The sequence below is a fragment of the Eriocheir sinensis genome, unplaced genomic scaffold, assembly GCF_024679095.1.
Source record: "Eriocheir sinensis breed Jianghai 21 unplaced genomic scaffold, ASM2467909v1 Scaffold1296, whole genome shotgun sequence".
Lineage (NCBI taxonomy): Eukaryota > Metazoa > Arthropoda > Malacostraca > Decapoda > Varunidae > Eriocheir > Eriocheir sinensis.
Window position 1 is genome coordinate 75,001 of NW_026110624.1, and position 6,795 is coordinate 81,795.

The window sequence follows — 6,795 nt, forward strand, 5'->3', positions numbered from 1 at the left end:
AAGAGCAACCGCATCAGTATCAACACCACAACTTTACCACTGCTACCACCACCACCACCACCAATAACAAAAACAAAATCATTGTCTTACACATTAAGAAGTATGTGAAGCCATCTCCCCCTCCAAAAATGAAAACCTTGAAAGTTTAAACACGCAATCTAATAGCACTGCTTAAAATAAAAGGTAAAGCGTACTACGAGTACGCTAAAATAATGGACATGGCTTATTAAGTCTATCATATGAGAGTGTATTTCTTTGTTAGTTTGTTTGTTGTTTAAGTGTGTAGATATATGTATATAGGTGTGCACGCGCTCACACGCGGTGGCTGAACAGATAGCAAGACGGCCCCGCGTTCAGGAGGACGCGAGTTCAATCCCAGACCGATGCCTCCAAGCTGGGATTTTTCAGCCGCCGCCGAGTGGCTTAAAACTACCCACATGCATAAGAACATAAGAAAGAACATAAGAACGTTGGAGTCAGCAAGAGGCCGGTGGGCCTATACAAGGCAGCTCCTTTGACCCTAAGCTCCCGTGTATCTAACCCCACCTAATATTATTATTATTATTATTATTATTATTATTATTATTATTATTATTATTATTATTATTATTATTATTATTATTATTACTAGCGGGCACCCGTGCAAATTGCACGGAATTACACGGATTCTGCTCCGCGCGTCGTGATTGGGTTTGTAGCGAAGCCCGCTACAATACTCCCCCCACACCAAAAACGTCCCCTTCGCCCGAAATTGGAGATTTAATTACCATTTTCACGTTAAACAAACAAAAACTGAATAAACTTCGGGCAAACCCGCGCCAATAGGTCAAAATTTGGTGTTGCTACGATGGGCTTTATTACCTCAAATTTCACTGACAAACCCTCAGCCCTTAGCCTATTAATTTTCACGTTAAGTACAATAAATTAGCATTTTCATGTTAAATAGGGGCTATATCTTTAACAAACATAAACTAAGTAAACTTCAGCCAAATCCGAGGAAATAGGTAAAAATTTGGTGTTGCTACGATGGGTTTAAGTAAAAAAAAAAAGACAAACTGAATAAACTTCGGCCAAATCCGCGCCAATAGGTCAAAATTTGGTGTTGCTACGATGGGTTTAAGTGCCTCAAATTTCATTTACAAACCCTCAGCCCTTAGCGTATTAATGTTATAGATTATTATTATCGTTTTTATTATTATTATTATTATTATTATTATTATTATTATTATTATTATTATTATTATTATTATTATTATTATTATTATTATTATTATTATTATTATTATTATTATTATTATTATTATTATTATTATTATTATTATTATTATTATTATTATTATTATTATTATTATTATTATTATTATTATTATTATTATTATTATTATTATTATTATTATTATTATCACTTTTATTATTATTATTATTATTATTATTATTATTATTATTATTATTATTATTATTATTATTATTATTATTATTATTATTATTATTATTTTCATAATCATCATTATTACTGTTATTTGTTTCTTAATTATTATTATTATTATTATTATTATTATTATTATTATTATTATTATTATTATTATTATTATTATTATTATTATTATTATTATCATTATTATTATTATTATTATTATTATTATTATTATTATTATTATTATTATTATTATTATTATTATTATTATTATTATTATTATCATTATTATTATTATTATTATTATTATTATTATTATTATTATTATTATTATTATTATTATTATTATTATTATTATTATTATTATTATCTTGTCCTTCTACAATAAATTATTTGAGGTGGTAGACAGAGATGAAAATTATGATGTAATCTATTTTGATTTTAGTAAAGCGTTTGACAAAGTTCCTCACCAACGACTATCGCTTAAACTACAGGCTCACGGAGTAGAAGGTAAAGTTTTTACTGGCTCAAGGCGTAATAGGAAGCAAAGAGTGCAAATCAATGGTAAAAGATCTGACTGGGGATGTGTTACGAGTGGGGTCCAACAAGGCTCAGTATTAGGTCCACTTTTGTTTATTATTTATATCAATGACTTAGATACAGGAATAAGCAGTGATGTCAGTAAGTTTGCAGATGATACCAAGATCGGTAGAATAATTGAGTCAGATCAGGACGCTAGTATTCTCCAGGGTGAACTAAACAGATTGTATGACTGGGCGGATAAATGGCAGATGGAGTTCAATGTAGGGAAGTGCAGTATTCTGAGTGTAGGTAGGAACAACCCCTCATATAACTATTGCTTAAATGACACTCCCATAAGCAGGTCTGGATGCGAGAGGGATTTATGGGTCTTAGTGAGCTCTGATCTCAGTCCAAGGGCACAATGCATTCAAGCTAGAAATCGAGCAAACAGGGTACTGGGATTTATTTCAAGGAGCGTAAGCAACAGAAGCGCCGAAGTCATCCTCAAACTATATTTAGCATTAGTTAGACCTCAACTTGATTATACGGTTCAGTTCTGGTCACCTTACTAAAGAATAGATATCAAAATGTTAGAATCGTTGCAGAAGAGGATGACTAAGATGATTCAGGGGTTAAGAAAGTTCCCATACGAGGAAAGACTCAAACAGTTAAACTTGCATTCTCTAGAAAGGCAAATTGTGCGTGGAGACATGATCGAGGTTTATAAATGGATGAAGGGCTTTAAAAAGGGGGATATTCATAAGATTTTGTTGGTAAGAGAACAGGGTAAGACACGTAGTAATGGGTTTAAACTGGATAAATTCCGATTCAACAGGGACATAGGCAAAAATTGGTTTACTAACAGAGTGGTGGATGAGTGGAATAGGCTTAGCAGTCATGTTGTGAGTGCCAATACAATTGCCACATTGAAAAAATAGATTAGATAAATTCATGGACAGCGATATTAGGCGGGGTTAGATTCACGGGAGCTTAGGTTCAAAGGAGCTGCTTCGTACAGGCTTACCGGCCTCTTGCAGACTCCTATGTTCTTATTTTCTTATTATTACTGTTATTTTTTCTTTAGTAGTAGTAGTAGTAGTAGTAGTAGTAGTAGTAGTAGTAGTAGTAGTAGTAGTAGTAGTAGTAGTAGTAGTAGTAGTAGTAGTAGTAGTAGTAGTAGTAGTAGTAGAATTATTATTATTATTATTATTATTATTATTATTATTATTATTATTATTATTATTATTATTATTATTATTATTATTATTATTATTATTATTATTATTATTATTATTATTGTGTTATTATTATTAGTAGTAGTAGTGGTAATAGTATCAGTACTAATAAGAGTGATAGTAGTAGTTGCTGTACTGGCAGTTGTAGTCCAGTTACCACTATCAGCATTAGTGCCATCATATTTGTTTTATTTATTGTAGTTGTCATTAATGTTGTTATTGCTGGTGTTCATGCTGTTGTTTATAACGTAGTGTGTCTGTATGTGTGTGTGTGTGTGTGTGTGTGTGTGTGTGTGTGTGTGTGCTCGCGCGTCGCTACGCCATCAAGACCAAACAAAAGTGAGGGACGGTACGGTATGTAGCTACGTTCCAAGCTTTTCTTTCCATGAGGTTTTTTTCCCTTGGGAATTGATTGATGCTCCGTAATTTTGGGGTGTATCAAGTTACCGTGAGCCAAAGGTGTGTGGGAGCGTGTGGTCAGGGAGGTAATAGACTTCCTGTAGTCAATTATTGCTTTTGTTTGGCCCAGTCCCGTTACCACTCACAACGGGGCCGGGTGCTGTCTGTCTTATTTGCATAATTACACCCAGTAAATATACTCTGGAGAAAAAAGATCATTTAGTTTCTGTGTTCTAACTAGAGTATAGAACTAGAGCCAAACGACAGTGTCCAACATGGGTATACATGTCTGTTTGGATGTATACACACACACACACACACACACACACACACACACACACAGGGGAAGCGGTGACTGAGTGGTTACCGCCGCACCTAGGTGGACGCGGGTTCGCCTCCCGCCCGGTGCCACATGCTGGAATTTATCATTAACCGCCAACTGGCCTAAGATTACTCACATGCTGTGCAGAAGATCAGATATCAACCAAGATCATGATGTATCAACCCGGATTCTAGATTCTCTCTCTAAAAGAGAAGGTCAGTAATGAGCTCGGGGGGCAGCCTATCCACACACACACACACACACACACACACACACACACACGAGGTAATTTCTTGAACTCTCATCATAGCTCACAAGTGTATGAGTACACATGAATATCTCAGTATACTGAAAATTTACAAATATCTTAACACAATTTGTTATGGAAGTGTATTTAGGTTGTACAGTTGCGGGCAGAAGTGAAAACACAGATTAAAGTTTCAGAACAGTTCGATCAGCTGGCGAGAACTGGCAACAGGCCACAGGAACGGACACCTTATAGCTACATTTCGTGCAACTCCATAAAAGATAAATAGATAAACAGATAGACAGAGAGTCAGATACATGTTTTATTATATATATATATATATATATATATATATATATATATATATATATATATATATATATATCTATATATATATATATATATATATATATATATATATATATATATATATATATATATATTATATTATATATATTATATATTATATTATATATTTACACACACACACACACACACACACACACACACACACACACACACGCACACACACGAACTATTTGGCTACTGATATAACTTTAGTAAAATTTGTAAAATTTGCATTATTTCGTATGCGCCCGCCGCATCATTCATGAATGAAGACATACACCTCTTACATTTCGTTCAATCCCATAAACTCTTGTGTTATATATATATATATATATATATATATATATATATATATATATATATATATATATATATATATATATATATATATATATATATATATATATATATATATATAAGGCTAAAATTAAATTTTATAAGATCTTTTATGTAGCCTTGCTACACAAAATGTTTTCCCCACACTGAGCGATAACGTTTCATTAATCTTCGGCCATTTTTCTCCCACACTCAAATAGTATAATTTTCTTTCACGAGTTAAAATTATTTGCAAGTATTGACGTCGAATATTGATTTCTTGTTGCTGTTTCAATAAAAGAGTTGGATTTCATAATAATATATATAATGCAAAGATCAGCCATTGGAAATTGACAGGAGGGAAAGTCAAATTAATTACATTCCGATTGCATTTACATTAAACAAATATTTTCACCCCTAAACAAAGTACCTTTATCTTCTTTTATTTTTAAACAAATGTTCTCAGTAGGTATTTTACAAATTTATTGCTTGTGAATCAGCTTAAAAGGGAAAACACTGAACATTTATTCTGTCTTCTGTCCGCGACTATATTTTTTATACCCTTCACCTTTGCATTCCATTTGAGGGGAGACGCCCAGACACATGGCTTTTTTTTTCGTTTTTTTATTGTTGTATGTTCGGATACTTTTGTTGCTGCTGTTGTTTTTGTTTTGCTGTTGTTATTATTGCTGTTGATATTTTTTTCTGATTCTTGATGTTTTTATTACTGTAATTTATTATTATTATTATTATTATTATTATTATTATTATTATTATTATTATTATTATTATTATTATTATTATTATTATTATTATTATTATTATTGTTATCATTATTATATTATTATCATGGTTATTATTATTATCAATATTATTGTTATCGTTATTGGCCATTCTTGGACAATTCAACTTAACCCAACTAGTAATCGAACTCCTGACACGGCGCCTGCCTCTTCTTCTTCCTTTTCCTCCTATTCCTCCTCATCCTCTTATTTTAATACACCTAACTCATTCTGCATTCCTTCTTTTCTTCTTTTTTCTTCTTCGTTCCTGTTACTCCTCTACTTCTTCCTCCCACTTTACTTTAATCTATCTGTTTTTATTCATTGCATTCTTCTATTTTTTCTCCTCTTCGTTCATTACTTTTTCCTTTCCTAATCATACTCCGAATCCTTCCTCCTCCTCCTCTTTCTCCTCCATGACACTGCATTTTTCCCCTTTTAGCTTTTGCTTTTCTTCCTCTCTTTTTTGTAACGTATTCATCATCATCATCATAGTCATCAGTAGCATTTTCGCCTTTCTATGACTGCCTATTACTCTCTCTCTCTCTCTCTCTCTCTCTCTCTCTCTCTCTCTCTCTTTCATTATCTTTACATCCTCCTAGTCATTAAAACCGTTATTACGGCGGTATCTAAATGAGTGATGCGTTTTCCTTCCTCTTTCTTCTCTTCTATTCTTTCTGCTACTTTTCGTTCCTCTTCTATACATAGGAATAGACATAGGAAGAACAGACATCAGAAGACCTGGCGGTCTATGGCGAGGGTGTCTGTTTACTACCGCTTCTACTACTAATCTACGTGTGGTAGGACAGGATAGAATAGATGAAGGCTCCTCCCCAACCACCTCTCCCTCCGGCAACGTGCCAGCAGGAAATAGTTAGACGAGAACACCATGTGCCTTTAAGGAAGAAAGGGACATGGAAATTTTACAGTAAAGAGAGAAATAAGTGGAAATTACTACCCTTAACTTACGCTACTGGTGACCTAAGCTGTGGGGGAAATTATTAAGTCGTAAGGTTGGCCCCGTGGTGCAGTGTGCCTGAAACATACGAAAAGGGTCAGTAAAATTTAATATCCCTGAAGTAGTTATCCAATGACGACTTGAAGCTATTGATACTCTGTGCGCTAACTACTGACGGTGGGAGTCTATTCCAGTGATCGACGACTCTATTATTGAAATAACTTCTGAACGCCAATGTGTTACATCTAGTTCC